The sequence below is a fragment of the Dermacentor andersoni genome, chromosome 5, assembly GCF_023375885.2.
Source record: "Dermacentor andersoni chromosome 5, qqDerAnde1_hic_scaffold, whole genome shotgun sequence".
Taxonomy (NCBI): Eukaryota; Metazoa; Arthropoda; class Arachnida; order Ixodida; family Ixodidae; genus Dermacentor; species Dermacentor andersoni.
Genome location: NC_092818.1, coordinates 60,676,762 through 60,693,932, shown reverse-complemented (window position 1 = coordinate 60,693,932; position 17,171 = coordinate 60,676,762). Strand labels below are relative to the sequence as shown.

Here is a 17,171-nt window from a genome sequence, read left to right as displayed (position 1 = left end):
GTTTCAGATAGCGAAGAGTATGCGATGCTTTGGTGGTCACGTTATTAATGTGAGTCTTCCAGCAAAGACTGACAGTGAAATATATGCCAAGGTACTTGTATGAAGTCGCATGCGCACAAGGGTTAGAATTTAGTGAGTATGGGAAGGCTGAAGGCGTGTTCTTGCGGGTAACAAAACTCTCCATCTTGGCTTGACCACCCAGATAAAGTTGCCATTCCTTTCTGCTGAACCAATCTATATTTACATTCTTTTTTCCTTAAGACAAGTAGAGCGTAGAATTGCCTTCTTCCCTCCACTCGGAATACACGATATCTTTCAAGACTGCGACCCCTGACCAGTTTCTGAAGTAGCTGAAATTGTTTTCTTTGTTTTCTTTCCCGTTTACTTCATGTTATGCTTATATTGGCTAATGTTTTGCACCCACCCACCTTGAGGTTATTCGAATAAATAAATAAAATAAATAGATTAATGTACGGCTTCTTGTAAATATCGGCATTGTGTATGCAGGTATATGCGAGTGGACCACAATGTGACTGTGTGCGTAGATAAGAAAACACATATAAGGGATGTCCCACAGCCTCCATGCCAGAGGCAGCAAAGCGGTACTGTAGTGCAGTAGAGATTCCTGCAGTGCCCCACGCTTAGACGTAAATGACCCGATTTGTCTTTTTACACGTATCGCAAACATTTGACAGCAGAGGAATGAATGTGCCAATTCGGTCAGTTCAGGTGGCAGGCCAAGACTCCGTATGTTACGAAGAATTGTCTCGTGCTCAACATTGACATGTGCCTTAACTACGTTTGTAGCAACCATGGTCCGCATGAGGTGGCTGTGGGACAATGCATGTAGCGCCTCATCTGCCAGGAATTGCTTGGCCCTCCTCGGCTCCTAAGTTTTGTCTAAACCCACTTTGAGCCGGCTGACACTTATGATGAGGTTCTAGTCACCATCAAAGGTGAGTGGCCAGCACCGGCTCAAAGATTTTGCAGACTGTTCGCATTAAAGAAATTGGCCGGAGGGCCTGGAAACTTGTGGGTGGCTTCCAAGCTTTTGGAATTGGCACAACCACGCACGTGTCCCCACTCATATGGAATGGTACACTTTTGGCCCATACCATATGGGCCAAAGGTACTACTGGGCCAAGGTACCATAGATCTGCATAATTTTTGCTTGGTTTTACCTCGTTCATAACCTGCAGCAGTGAACCAACTCTGTCTCCTTCCATATTCCTGAAGAGCTCATACAGTAGATTGTCGTAACCAGGGGATGAATGCCTCCTCATCCTGTCAGTGGCTGCGATGAGCTCAGCTTGTGTAAATGGCGTGTTGAGACCTGATGTGTTTTTACACCATCCATCGAAGGAGCAACAGCTGGAAGCTGCTGGTGTTTTAGAAAGAAACTCACAGCCTCTTACTTTGCAAACTCCTCCAGAGTCGGGTTGAGTGCCAGTTGAATGCTTGCCGATGGATCAGCTTGATGGTTTCAAGCTCCATGGCCTGAAAAGTCTGCCGTAAGGCTTTGTTTCCAGCCCTGGATCCAAGGTAGTAGCAGCAGAAACATTTACAAGCTCCTGAGATGACGGGGTTCGAGTCTCACACTGGGATCAACCGTTTGGTTCCATCGTTAAAAAAAATAGTCTAATTTGTATTATAACTTGTTTATTACAAGCTCTAGTTATTTTAGCATGTGTGCCTCTGTCATAAAGGCAATTCTGTGGAAATGGTTTATACTAATTAACGTATCTCCCCTTTTTCTATAAGGTTTTGCACGCGTTTTATGAAACGCCCCCTATAAAGCTTTGCGAATGCCTTGGTTGTAAGAGCCAGCAGTGTATTGTGATTACACATTGCACAGGATAAATCGTACACATCGTTGTTTTATAGCATTTAATCAATTGCTTCAATTCACACCAATTCCAATGTGTGTTTGATCTGCATAATTTTTGCTTGGTTATCCCCTCCATTATCTTAGTATACTTCTGGAAAACTAAACCTAAATTGAGTTATTGAACATCCACTAAACTCATGACAGGCTCCCTCCAGTTTAGCTGAACAAAAAAGCTGGGCTATATATTTCCTTTGCTTCTCTTCCCACACCTCGTCTACTTATCATTAGTCATTTTGCCTAGATTTCAAGCCTGCCTGTGCATGTCCTTAATGGGAACACCGTGGTTGGTTTACAAGTGGGTAACTGAAACTTCTACTGGCAAAGTGACTGAGGAATTACATCACTGGCGCTCAGTGTGTGATTCACATGCCTACATTCTGGTTTTCAGCTTCCGTGGTGACATAGCAGGCAGGCTTTCTAGGTCCTCTGACTAATCTGGTGAGCTGTATACCAATTTTACTTCTGTTTATTTTTTTGCCAACTGAAAAGATGCATATTATTTATTTATTTATTTATTTATTTATTTATTTATTTATTTATTTATTTATTTACTTATTTACCCTCAGGGTCCATGGGCATTAAAGAGGGAGTGGGTACAGTTTGTGCGAGTAAAAAAATACATAACACAGGATATAGACAAATACAAAAAAAAAGAAGGTGGCGCATGTACTATAGTTAGATTGAGAGTACATTTGTAACGTTCCTGCTAATACTGCTGCATACTAATACTACTGCATTGTAACGTTTGATGGTGGCAATACTGGCAGCTCTTATGACATGTGGGGCAGAAATGACCGAAAAGTAGACTTGATAATAAATGCACCAATGCCTAATGGATAAACATCACCAATGCATGGCAAAATGCAGTGCTGTGTAGGAATGAGATAACTGCATAGAGCTGATAGTGAAAAACATGAAATTTTCTGACGAAATGATAGGTATGTTGAGGCTTGCTTTTATTAGGGTTACACTTGCTGCATACGAATAATTTAAGATAATGACATGCACAGAGTTATTCTGAACAAGTTCCAGAGATTTAATTAGGCTATCCTGACTAGGGTTCCGTATTGAAGCAGCATACTCTTAAGTTTTGATCCTACTAGTGTTTTATAAAGAAGTTTAAATGAGGGAAGCACACTGCAAAAGTTAGTTTAAGTAACCTAGCATGCATTTGATGTTGTCAACTATGTAATCAATATTTAGTAACCAAATTAAGTTAGAAGTTATATGTATGAACACCTAAATATTTGTAGGAGTTGGTGTTACAATTGCAGCTTTCCTGGAGAGCTAATTTAGGTGTGCACCAAACTCTGTCACACCCACGTGCTCCGATCACTTGCTCTTGTGAGTTGAACGTGTGCTTTTCTGCGGCAACCGTTTTCCAGGAACTGTGGTAGTCTCTTTAGCAATGCTTTCAATCCTTTCATTTTTGCAGATGGTAATTTGGGTAGCAACAAATTACTCAGCACTTTATACTCTCTAGGTCCAACAGCCTCCAAAACGTAGCTAACTTCCTGTGTTCTGCCACTTTGTACACCACCACGTAGTGCGACCTTAACCTCTCCAAGTGCAATTCAAAAGTTTGTCTGCAATTCAAAGGTTGATACTGCCCACCTCGGCACAGTTCTCAGTATGGCAGTGCCAGTACTGATCACCTTTTTCTTCATCAGCTGTGTGACCTGCGCATCCCAAGGTAGTGATCCTGCCCTCATCGCCAGTGAATGCATCAATGTTGGCCATTACAACGGCCACCAGAGCAAAGTTGAGGGTAGAGACTCTTTCACAAGAAAACAATATGTTTATTTTCTCAGAAGAATGAACATCTTAGTGAAAAAAGATTACAAGATCACAGAGTGCAGGACAAGCATTACACTTTCAAGAGATTGTCTGTTGAAGAAAATCTGCACTTCAGTGCAAGTAGATTACCAGGAATTGGATATCAAATTCATGGTGTAGAACGAGTCTGGCAGATCGAACCAGGTCAAACCGCATCAACTACATATTTAAACTCTAACTGCATATCAAGTCTGAAATTTGCAACGCTGGCATAAAGTGGAGACAGTCAAGATTACAGCCAAATGTGTGAAAAATCCAGAGAACAGATAAGATCTAAAACAGGACACCACATGGAAAAACACAAGACTGGTACACTACCCATAACCTTACAGGAAAGGCGACGAATAATAACACTACCCATAACCTTACAGGAAAGGCGACGAATAATAAAATGGAAGTTGTCACCTAATTCTTAAAATATTGAAAGCATCAAATATTTCTCAGTTTCTTGACTGGATCATTTCAAAAATGCCATGAACGAAAATTCCAAGTAACTCCTGTATCTCTTGCAATTATCAACAAATGTTGACCCTATGGTTGTTTCTTATCAGTAGATTGTGATGGTGCTCTTGTTGAAACTATGCCCGATCCGTCTTATATTGTCACGTGCGATGTATAAACCTTCTGTGCTGCATGTTCTGTGCTGCATGGCACGGAAGGTGATGAAAACACTTTTGAGCTTGCGTTGGTAAAGATATATCTGGGCTGTCTCTGCAGTGTACTCGCCACTGACTCGCAAAAGGTGTATAACAGCTACAGAAAGGGCTGGGTGTCTCTTGCGGCACCACATATTCTGAGGAGTAAACGCGACGTACCTGAAAGGAAAGTTGAGTTGATATGGACACCGGCTCACTCTGGACTGGAGGGCAACGAACTTGCCCACCAGTTCGCCCGAGAGATGGAGCACCGGGTAGAGGAAGGTGAGCCACAGTCCATAATTAGTTATAGGGACATTACGAACCATTACAAGACGGAGAGGCGCCGTTACCCTGATCCTCACAAATCGCTTAGCAGAGAACAGCAAACAATCTACAGGCAGATGCAAGCAGGATCCTTCCCGCACCCTTACCTTCAAAACAAGATGTACCCGGAAAGGTACGAGAAGGAATGTAATTTCTGCAATATTCAGTTAGGCACGCTCCAACACGTCATTGGAGTATGCGATTTCGTCAAGGCATTCCCCCCACCTCTTACCTGCCCCACTACCCTACCCCATCCCTCATCCACCCTTACCGAGCGATGGGAGACCTTGCTGACCAGCACCGCCCTGGAAGACCAGCTCGTCCTGATCTCCAAGGGCCAGGTGGCTAGGGAAGCATATGGGTCCCGTGAAGAGGGAACCACTTCCATCAACAGCATCTAAGATGTCGAGCTCGGCTCAATAAAGTTGTTTCTCTCTCTCTCTCTCTCTCTGCAGTGTACTCTAGCTGTGACTCACTGGTGGAGGCTTGGGCTACATGTACGCACTTTGGCCCAGAAGTGACCACCGTCACTCCAGGTACCTTGAAGACAGCCCGCTGGGCCACAGCCAGAAAAAGACAGCGTTGGCAACGACTACTGCCAGAATTCTATTCCTCGTGTCACACAAACTGCAGAAATGGTGTTGACCAGATTACAAGCCAAGCCAAGCCAGGCTCGTGGCACCACCTACTCCATCTGCTCCTGAACCCTTGCACCACACATACATAGGTCATTCCATGGTGATGTTTTTGAGGTTATTGAAGATTGGCGGGACGTTTTGATCGTGTTGCCAGCTTTAACAACTGGGATGACAAATGGAATCTTGGGAATGTACGCTCGAGTACGTCATCCATAATCAAGGGCATAATCAGTTCTTATTACTGAATAGAGAATGTTACAAACATGAAAAAAAAAAAACATTTTTTGTTTAAACACCCCGGTTAAACGCCAGAAGCAGGAACTCCGTGTACGTGGGCAAATGTGAACATATCCTCATGTTTTATATGGTAGAGACTGCTTTTGTTTGCATAAACAAGAGAGATGACAATGCAACATTGTGCGGAGGTTCCATGTTTACACTGCTTCCTGGATTTTCATGTCATCTTGCACTATTATAAACACGCTTAGTGGTTTCTTTTCATTAAGTGTGACGATACAGTCGTTTATGTCAAATCGGTGTCAATTTTCTCAAAAGCTAGTTTAAACTACTTTTGTCCACTTCTGCAGGCATCAGACTAATATTCAGAGGTAGTATTTTATGCAATTGTTTCAAAATTAACTTTGAAAATTATTGAAGCCAATGCACAATATAGTTTGCGCAGCTTCTTAGGAGGATATAGTCTGGCGCACACCCTCACTTACAATGCGGTCCACTGTTAAAGGGAACACTTTAATGTGCAGCACTCACTACATCTGCAGGCACACACTACATCTGCAGGCTTGGAGTGACACCTGACAGGGGCAAAAGATGCTGAGAGTGAGTGGGGCTATACTAATCCAGGTACAACCAAATTGGGAAAGCCCACTAAGCTTCAACAAAGACACTCCCTCACCAGAACAGGAATTGGCTTCCCTGGTGCAGTACTTGGCCACTACCTCCCAAATGATTCTTTCAATAAACCCATGGCCCTCAGTCCCCAGCAGCTGCGGAGCGCCTGACCAAGGCGGCGGTCAAAACTGTAACGCAGCAGTGGGTGCTAAGAATCTCTGGGTCCGGACAGGCTGCCAATGGAAACTGACCCTGTCAACCTTTAATATCCAAACTCTGTCAAGTGAGGCTAGCTTAGCAGGACTCTTTGAGGAACTATCAGACATTTTTTAGGATATCATCAGCCTTAGTGAGATTAGAACTGGTGAGGCTTATACATTGCTGAATAACGGCCATGTCCTCTGCTATAGAGGTCTGCCAGGTAAGAAGCAATACAGGGTAGGATTCCTAATCCATAAAGGTATAGCGGGCAACATTGGCGAATTCTACAGCATTAATGAGAGGGTAGCTGTAGTCGTAATCAAACTTAGTAAGAGGTATAGATTAAGGGTAGTACAAGCCTACGTTCCAACATCGAGTCACAATGATGAGGAAGATCAGTTTTATGAAGATGTTGAATTAGCGATGATAAAAGTGCAAACTCAGTATACTGTAATAATGGGCGACTTCAATGCAAAAGTGGGCGAAAAGCATGCTGGTGAACAAGTGATTGGCAACTACAGCGTCGATTCTAGGAATGCTAGAGAAGAGCTGCTAATAGAATTCGAAGAAAGGAATAAGCTTCGAATAATGAACACCTTTTTCAGGAAGCGTGGCAACAGAAAGTTGACCTGGAAAAGCTCTAATGGTGAAACAAGAAATGAAATTGACTTCATACTGTCTGCTGATCCCAGCATAGTGCAGGATGTAGAAGTGATTGGTAGGGTAAAGTGCAGTGATCATAGGTTAGTGAGGGCTAGGATTCACCTCAATTTGAAGAGAGAAAGAGTAAAATTAGTCAAGAAGAAACAGGTCAACCTAAAGGCAGTAAGGGTAAAAGCAGACATATTCAGTCTGGTACATACTTTCAAACAAATGTGCAACCTTAGAACAGAGAGATGAAGATGAGATAGAGATAATGAATGAAACCATAACTAGGCTGGCTTCAGAGGCAGCAATTGAAGTGGGAGGCAAGGCACCAAGGCAACCAGTAGGCAGGTTCTCCCAAGTAACAAAGGACCTAATAAAGAAACGACAAAGAATGAAAGTGTCCAACTCAAGAGATAAGATAGAATTCACGGAACTGTCAAAAACTGATCAACAAGGCGAAAATAAGTGATACTCGAAACTATAACGTGAGAAAGACTGAAGAAGCCGTTAAAAATGGACGCAGCCTGAAATCAGTGAGAAAGAAACTTGGCATAGGACAAACCAAGATGTATGCACTGAAAGATAAGCAGGGTAATATCATCAGCAATCTAGAAGGTATAATAAAAGTAGCGGAAGAATTCTATACTGACATTTGCAGTACCCAGAGGACTCAGGAGCACTCCATTTGAAAAAATAATGAACAGTATACAGAAACTCCTCCTATAACTAGAGATGAGGTCAGAAGGGCCTTGCAAGGCATGAAACGGGGAAGAGTGGCAGAAGAGGATGGAATAACAGTCTATTTAATCAAAGGTGGAGGAGACATAATGCTAGGAAAACTGGCGGCTCTCTATACGAAGGGTCTATCGACTGCAAGGGTCCCAGAAAAGTGGAAGAATGCAAACATTATACTAATCCACAAAAAGGGTGACATTAAAGAGCTGAAAAATTATAGGCCCATTAGCTTACTCCCAGTATTATATAAAATATTTACCAAAATAATCTCCAACAGAATAAGGGCAACATTGGACTTTAGTCAACCAAGGGAGCAGGCTGGCTTCAGGAAAGGTTACTCTACAATGGATCACATCCATGTCATTAATCAGGTTATTGAGAAATCCGCAGAGTACAATAAGCCTCTCAATGTGGCTTTCATAGATTACGAAAAAGCATTTGATTCAGTAGAGATGCCAGCAGTCATAGAGGCATTACATAATCAAGGATTACAGAACTCTTACTTAAATACCTCGGAAAATATCCACAGAGGTTCTACAGCTACCTTAATTCTACACAAGAAAAGCAGGAAGACACCTATAAAGAAAGGGGTCACACAAGGAGACACAATCTGTCCAATGCTATTCGCTGTGTACTTGGAAGAAGTATTCAAGCTATTAAACTGGGAAGGCTTAGGAGTAATGATCGACAGCAAATATCTTGGCAACCTTCGGTCTGCCGATGACATTGTTCTATTCAGCAATGCTGCAGACGAGTTACAACAAATGATTAAGGACCTTAACAGAGAGAGTGTAAGAGTGGGGTTGCAAATTAATATGCAGAAGACAACGATTATGATGAACAGCCGGGCAAGGGAACAAGAGTTCAGGATCGCCAGTCAGCCTCTAGAGTCTGTGAAGTAGTATGTTTACCTAGGCCAATAAATCACACGGAAGCCTGATCATGTGAAGGAAATTCATAGAAGAATAAAAATGGGCTGGATCGCATATGGGAGACATTGTCAGCTCCTGACTGGAAGCTTACCATCATCATTGAAGAGGAAGGTGTACAATCAGTGCATTTTACCGGTGCTGACATATGGGGCAGAGACTTGGAGACTGACAAAGAAGCTTGAGAACAAGTCAAGGACCGCGCAAAGAGCGATGGAATGAAGAACGCTAGGCATAGCGTTAAGAGACAGAAAGAGAGCGGTTTGGAACAGAGAGCAAACAGGTATAGCCGATATTCTAATTGGCATTAAGAGAAAAAATACAGTTGTGCAGGTCATGTAATGTGCAGGTTAGACAACCGTTGGACCATTAGAGTTACAGTATGAATACCGAGAGAAGGGAAACGCAGTCGAGGATGGCAGAAGACTAGGTGGAGCGATGAAATTAGGAAATTCGCTGGTGCTAGTTGGAATCGGTTGGTGCAGGACAGGAGTAATTGGAGATCGCAGGACGAGGCCTTCGTCCTGCAGTGGACATAAAACAGGCTGATTATTATTATTATTATTATTATTATTATTATTATTATTATTATTATTATTATTATTATTATTATTATTATTATGACTTTGCTAGCACTCCAGACACGAGTGCCGCCTGCAATTATATGAATGCACTGCAAGGTCATGCAGAACTTTGCCAATGCCACCACCACAGGTCATTTTAAGCAAAGCCGGGTGATTTTACACTTACTATAAAGGAAAAAAGTTTCCAGGCACTGTGCACTTGTGTCCTCTTTAACAGTGGACTGCGCTGTACACGCCAAGAACACACCATGTGTGGCCAAATGATCCTCTGAAGAACATCTGCGGGATACATTTGGCTTATTCCAATGTTATCCATATATAACCGTGGCACGATCGCTTGCAACTGTGGCACAGCTCGTGTGAAGATTGACTGTTTTTGGAACTGGCCATATTGGAAAGCGTATACTTTACCGTTCATTGCAGCAGAGGGTGATAAAGGCTCTGCAACACTTCTTAAGGGTAGACCTATACTGACTTGAGAGCAGCTTTAATATATGGACTGATGTTAAATTAATTGTGTCAGTAGTTGTGGACACATGTACACATGTGTGCTGAATGAAGTCTATTCTCTGCTTCCATCTTGTCATTCTACCTTCTGCTTCCCAGTCCTCAAAATTGTAGAGTACTAAACTGGATTTCGTGTTTGTGATTGACCTCCCCACTTTTCTTCCTTCATTTGTCTTTTGCTCTCGTGCTGTGGATGTGCAGATAATTTCTGGTGTATATCACGTCAGTCATTTGATGACAGCAACAAACACTTATAGTGTAGCCACAGAGTACAGAGATGCAATATGCCACTAAACCATGTACAGAAATTGTGAACGCTGATGTTTGAGTGAGAGATTTGCAATAAACTGAAATATATGGTTCACTGATGGGGTATTACATCTCAAAACAGCAGACATGGGCTATGGGAGGTGCCATATAATGGAAGGCTCCGAGTTAATTTTGACACCGGAGGATTCTTTAGAGAGAAAGAGGGAAATAAGTTGAACTGTACTGGTAAATTACCCTTCCACTATACACCAGAAAAGTCACTGTTATTGTGAGAATTGCTAAAGTAGAAAAGAAGTCAAAGACAAAAGGACAGGTGGTGAAACTGCTGGTGTCCAGTGAACCTTTTATCAGTTAAGATTAACATGTTGCATGTATTTTAAAAGAGCCACAGTTTGAGCTTGGCAAGACTCTAAGGCTTGCACCGTGCCAAATATGTCCAAATATGTCCCAAATATGAAAAATAGTTTGAAATCTGTAATGTTGTGATGACCTAGCAGCCTTCGAGTTTTGGCATGAAATTTTAAAAATTTTGACTTTGACCTGTCTTGTCCCCTTCTAGTGATAAGCTTTTTTACCACAGTTGGAACAGATTTATTTTTAACAAGTGCTGTGAAACAGGAATGTAGAAAGCAAGGATTAGGAATGCATGGTGAACATTGGCAGGTCATTGGACTAAAGACCAGCCATTTCCACATAAAAAATTTGATTGTTATCAATTTTTACCGTAACTGTCAAGTAAAGTATTTGCAAGGTCTAGCATTTTCAGCTCCACAGGCCTAGAATGACACGAACAGGAATCCGGAAGGAAGGTACAGAAACGTGTGGTGCAAGAGATAGCCATTTAAAGTCATATATAATTTGGGGTTTCATTTGAAACTTGCTCGTGTGCACGTGCTCGTGTGTAGTCTGGTAGTTATAGATAACAATCAAGCTGGTTGTGATGTGTGAAAGAACTGTTCAACGATTACCAATTACATTTCGTTTTAACATTTGTGTAGAATCTTGTTTTCTAAAAGGCCCCTGAATATTGTCAAAGCACATATTTCCAAAACAGCCACAGACTTTACCGTCATGTTTAAGGAATCAGCCAATTGAGCTGTTGCGGTTTTCCTGTCTCATTGGGATTGAAGCATGGCTCTTGTCCTTGCAGATTCAGTCATGCATTCCAGTACGTCCACTATATATGACCAGCTGGGCACCATAACTTCTTTTGTTTCATCTGGAAGTTCAGTATTAATTTAGTATGCTTATTATAACTTTATTGAGTGCTTGTCCTGTAGTACACATTTGATTTTTGATGGTACTGTTAATGAATCAGTGATAGTTATTGCATTGTATTCGGCTGTTTTGTTCCTGGTTGAGTGCTACTTGTATGCCGTCTTAATTGTACATTTGTCTTGGCCACCACATAACCATAGGCAATGGGTAGATCTGAACAGTTTCTGTATAGTATCTATATTGTGACATTTGAATGCAAATAAATTTGAAGTTCTTAAAGTTAGAACATAACAACTACATTTTAACAATTAAATGCACTCTCGCAGCCATCCAGAGGCATCATCACCACATTATCAAAAAGAGAGAGAGAAGAAAGATTTTTTACAAGAAGTATGTGTGTTACATAGGCAAAATAATGTTTGTGGCTTATTGAATCAACCTAGGTGAGGACAGGTGCATTTTGTATTCCCAACATTTTAGAACTCTTACCGAATAACTGACTTGTTTCAACTTGTCATGCGTAATCTTTTATATGTAAAAGGTTACTCCTTTTCGTAGGTCGGCAGTGTGGGAGAATACTCACTCACACTCACTCACCATAATTTTTCCAGGCCCTGCACTCACTCATGTTCACACTCACCTCCACTCACACTCACAAGCACCCACTCACATCCACTCACAATCACTGGCACTTACTCACCCTTGCACTCACATCCACTCACAATCACTGGCACTCAATCACACTCGGCTCCACTCACACTCACCTCCGCTCACACTCACTGGCACTCACTCGAACTCGCACTCACCTCCACTTGCACTCACCTCCACTCGCACTCACCTCTGCTCACACTCACTGGCACTCGCCACCAGTCGCACTCACTGGCACTCACTCGCACTCATCCCTTTTAAATGAGTGAGAGTGAGCAGAGGTGAGTGTGAGTGGCTGCACTCATGAGTGAGTGTGCTGCCCTCTGCCGCTCACAGTTCGTGTATATTCAGACCGAAGCTTCCAATTTAGCACCTATAACATCTGGAGTACAAGAAGGCAGTGTTTTTGGCCCAGTTTTATCTTTAATATACATAAACGATTTGTCTTCCCAATTACATGGTGACATCTGTCTATTCGCTGATGATTGTTTTTCGCGCCGCAAAATTAATTGCAATGATGATCACCCTATACAAAATTCTACCTTTGCTTGTTGTCAGGAGTGGCAGACGACTCTAAATGCCCAAAGATAAGTAATGCTAACAGTAAGTAGAAAGAAACAGATATCTTATTTTACTTACATTGTTAATGACACACCTGTCACTTGTGTATTTCAGGGTAAAAATTTAGGAGTCACTTTAACACATGCTCTCCGATGGGAAACCCATGTTAACAACATAACCTCAAGTGTAAATACTTGCTGCTGTAAATATGCTGAGCACCAAAGTGACTCATCCTTCTGAGAAGACGCCTTCATCTTGCACCAGCGGATGCAAATCTGCTGGCCTACAAAATGCTTGTTCGACCAGTGCTGGAGTACGCCTGTATTGTTTGATTTATGCACACAAAAGAACTCATAAGAGGGGGTGCAGAGGAAGGCAATATGGTTCATTTATAATAAATACAAGTTAACGGATTTATCGACTGAATTATTAAAAAGAGCTGGTTTATTAACAGTGCAAAGTAGGGCAAAACTAGCACGACTAAAGTTTTTGTTTCGATTTATTCATGCTGACAAAACCATGGACACATCTGTACGAAGTTCTTTGAATAGTTCTAGGTCAACACGCCACAAGCACTCTAGAACACCTCATGAATGCAGCTTTAACTAAAATCCTTTAAATATTCATATTTCCTTAAAACAATCAGGGAACGGAATAAACTTAGTCCTTCCATTACTAACGCATAATATTTTTAAATAACCTAACTTCGAGTGGCTGCCAACTTCAACAGCGTTTGCTCAGAGCTTGCCCCTCGTTGATCCTCGAGGAGGGAATGGCACTTAGACGAGATTACGTAAAACAAGCTGGTCTAATACATCGCTACAGGCGAGCGAGCAGCAGAGCACCGTAGTGTATGCCAGCAACTAGAAAAGTTAGAAGCAGAGCTCTTATCTACAGAGCAGTGCGCTCTTTCTTTATATCCCGTACGGGGTTTTATCTCCACAGCACTGGAGTCTGGAACAAACAATTGCAATGCGTCTTTATGCTTTGAAGGACGCATTGGCATTATTTGTGTACTCCGCGTGGCGTGCCGTCCATTCGGTGTGTATTTGAATTAAAAAGAAGTTATGGCACGGCATAGCACGCATGCATAAACAATGCGCCGCGGGCACAGCCAAAAGAAAAAAAAAAGAAAAACTGCGCATGTGACATGGAGAGAGGTGGGGGAAGTGGGTAGCGAGCCAAACAAGTCGCTATAATAATGTTTAAAAAGCTACTTTGGAGAGGAGGCGCCGCACAGCTGCTGTTCCTGTTGCCATGACGACGTAAACAACCATGTGCACCGCCACTTTTCTAAAGCATTGCCCGCCTGAAAGGGCCGTAATTGAAGGGCGCCTTGGCGCTAGCGTCGAAAAAGTGGCTGCATTAACTCGACAAATGGGAGCCATGCGGAGATTCACATGGCGGTCATCATTGGCTCTGAATTGATGCAATGATGCGATTCCTAGCAATACGGCGGAGGCACGTAACTACGGAATGAGCGAAAAGAATAGAGAAAGTAAAGAAACATCGGGAGCGGTGATGCAATGTGGGGACGACATTGCGCCGTACGATAGCTCACAATGAGGAGAGAGAAAGGAGCAAGGTGTGGAGGTGATATGACGTGGAGAAATCCGGTCAGCCCGTCAGAAGCATTGAATCTTACATCTGCGGTATCTGCACTTGTCCAGCCCCTCCTCCTTTTAGGAAATTTTGCATTTATACTCAAATTTATCTTTTTCTAGATTGAAATGAATATATAACTATACTGGCCCAGCCGTTCACGCATTTATTATGTGAAAGTTCAACTGTTACAACAGCCATATTCATAATCCGGGAGTCCTCTCACAAATAATCAACATGTAACTTGTCTCATGCTATCATATGCGAATGGCCCGCCAGTGGGATAAGCATAATATATTGCGTAACATAGGATTGTTCCGTAAGCTAGCAAGCATTTATTGTGCATGACAATGTTATGTGTGTTTGCATTAAATTACCACCTTTGATGCACTGCAAATATTTATATTACCTTTAAATATCGGTACTGATATTGCCTTCCATGGCAGTAAAACGTGAAAAGTTTAGGTCCACATAAGTTGTTTTTTTTTTGATTATGTAAATACAACTATGTATTAATTGATCAGCAAGTATAGTTGCTACGTACTAACCGGCAAGCATACAGAATAAATTGCTAAATTTAACCTTAAGAAGGAAACAGCAGAGCACGGGAGGCGGTCTTGTAAAGCAAATCCAACGCATGAAATAAAAGAAAGTAAATGAAAGGCGCAAAGCATTAGCATGAGCAAGCCGTTTATATCTGCTTCGTTCTCCTGGTTATGCGCGTCATCTCATGCTTATTATATTTTGTAGCACATTTACGTTTGTCATGCCACACTTAACTAAACACCTCCGCTCACAATGAAGTGTGCACTGAATGTGTCCCACAAACAGTTCCATAAGTGCAGACCATTGCGGTGACAAACCTGCAAGCATAGAAGGAAATATACAAAATCTCTGCATTTACAGCGCGTAAACACGTTCTCTGTGTGGCGAGTCACTGCAGTATTATCTTGCAATTACGTAGTGTATTATAGAAGCTTAATTATCGCAATGTTGGCTAATAGCAACCAAATATCAAGTGCACAGCAGACACCCGTCGCTTTGGCACAGCTTCCACAGCAGAGAAAGCCCACGGGTGCGGCAAAGCAGCGCGGCGGCGGGGCAGTTCTCCGGACAAGCTTTACCTGCCCAGTATTCTAGGTCATCCTAGCACGGTTTGGTCCAATCAGGAATGCAGGTGCAAGATCGGACCATAAACGGGCATAACCGTCTCATGTGTGCATCTGCAAGCACCCAACGCCAACTCATCGCCAGACGGGGAGAAGGGGTGAGCATCCGGAAGGAAGAGTAGGCGCCGCTGGTACACACACGCACGCACACAGACGGCTTGCATGACTTCCAACGGTCATGTCTCGGCGACATGGACATTGGAAGCCGAGCCTAAAGCCGAGGAGCCTTACGCTCCTTGGCCCTTCGGCGCCGTCTGCAAAGGTCTTCCCAAGCCTGATTTTGAATGTCTCTGCGCATTGCACTCGCGCTAACGATTGCCACACAAGTGAAGCGTAAAATAAGCTATGGTGGAAATTAATGTACATGCTGAACAGTTTCTGTGAACAACTCTTTTTAAAAACTTGTATCAGGACTGTGGTTGATTAATCCGATCTCATCATTGCGCATCCTGTCATTGTATTTTTCGTGATTTGTATTTTTTAGTCATACCAAGCGTACTGCTACTGATAATTTCATATATTAATTCTGCTAGTATTTTAGTGTTTTAATTCCATTGTATAAATTACTTTATTGTGCTTCTTTTGTATCTATATGTATGCTCTCTCTGCGATGATCTCTTGTGAGATCGGCAGTATTCCTAAATATATAAATAAACGCTACACGACTTCTGTTCGCCTGCTTGAGTGCATTCAATCCGCACTCTTTGCGCTTCAGGAAAGGAAATATTTTTTCCACCCCTCGCCCGCCTCACAACGAGGATTCAGCAGAAGAGCCATTCGCACAATAAATGCTGAGAACACGGCAAAACTGTACAAACTACAGCAATGTGGTATATGCAAGTTTTGCACGGCTAGAGAAAGTGACCTGGATTGAAAACGCTTCTGACTAGCAGCAGACAGCCAACGCAATGCGACAAAAGAAAAAAAAGAAATGAAGAAACGCAGATATTCTGCCAAAAAGCGCTAAAATCACTTGCTTCGGGCAGGTTAACAGCACTCTCTCATTGTTTCTCAAGTATTACACAATATGAAATACGATAAAAACATACGTGCAAACAGCAGAACTTATTTAATGTCTAAACTCGCGTAACTCTATGGAAGCTGCTCTACGCCTCACGAGCAAGCGCCAAAAGTGGGAGGGCGAGTGTCAAGTGATGACAGGAAGCCCGCAAGGCGTTTGGGATGAGGAGATATGTCTCTACGCTTAGTTTTTTTCAGTCCTGAAGAAACTAGTTGGTTGGAACATATTGCAGATTTTATTTCACTTTGCTACCATAGCAGTTTTGCACGGAAATATCACAAACATGGTGAACAGCCCAGAATACGTAGTTCTAGCATTTACACTAGTGGGCACAACGAACTGAGCATATTATAATATCCGTTGGCTTTTGTGTTTTTGCTACCATTTGAGACCATTCTTGTGGTTCTCCCAAGCGCCATTATATTTGAAAAGTAGCACTGCTAAGCTCGAGGACACGGGTTCGATCCCCGGCCGTGGCAACCACATTTCGATGGGGGCAGAAAGCCAGAACCTCAGGTGTTCAATGTTAATCTGGAGTCTGCCAATGCGGCATGCCTCTTAATCATATGGAAGTTTTGGAAAGTAAAACCCTGGAAATAATTACCTGAGAAGTTCGCTGAATCATGCGTAATGCATGCACCATAAAGGCAAAATTCTAAACTCACTCACACTTGCACTCACCTCCACTCACACTCACTGGCACTCAGTTGCATTTGCACTCAGCTCCACTCACACTCAATGGCACTCACTCGCACTCATGCCTTTGAAGTGAGTGCGAGTGAGTGCACTCATGAGTGAGGGCGCCGACCTTTGCTCCTTTTTGTCTATCAATTAGTACAACATAATTATGGGTGGGATGCTTTTTTTAATTACAAGTTGCAGACATTGCAGCATATACCAGAATG

General features: G+C 42.5%; 1 long non-coding RNA gene across 2 annotated transcripts in view; it reads left to right on the top strand.

The window, feature by feature from the left end:
• Positions 1–15,916, top strand: part of LOC126530704 (uncharacterized) — a 28,245-nt gene extending 12,329 nt beyond the window's left edge. For both annotated transcript variants that reach the window (XR_008612520.2, XR_011894737.1), the window contains 2 exons: positions 2,277–2,326; positions 5,142–15,916. This is a non-coding gene — a long non-coding RNA (uncharacterized lncRNA). The remainder of the gene's footprint in view (positions 1–2,276; positions 2,327–5,141) is intronic.
• Positions 15,917–17,171: the final 1,255 nt, after the last annotated feature.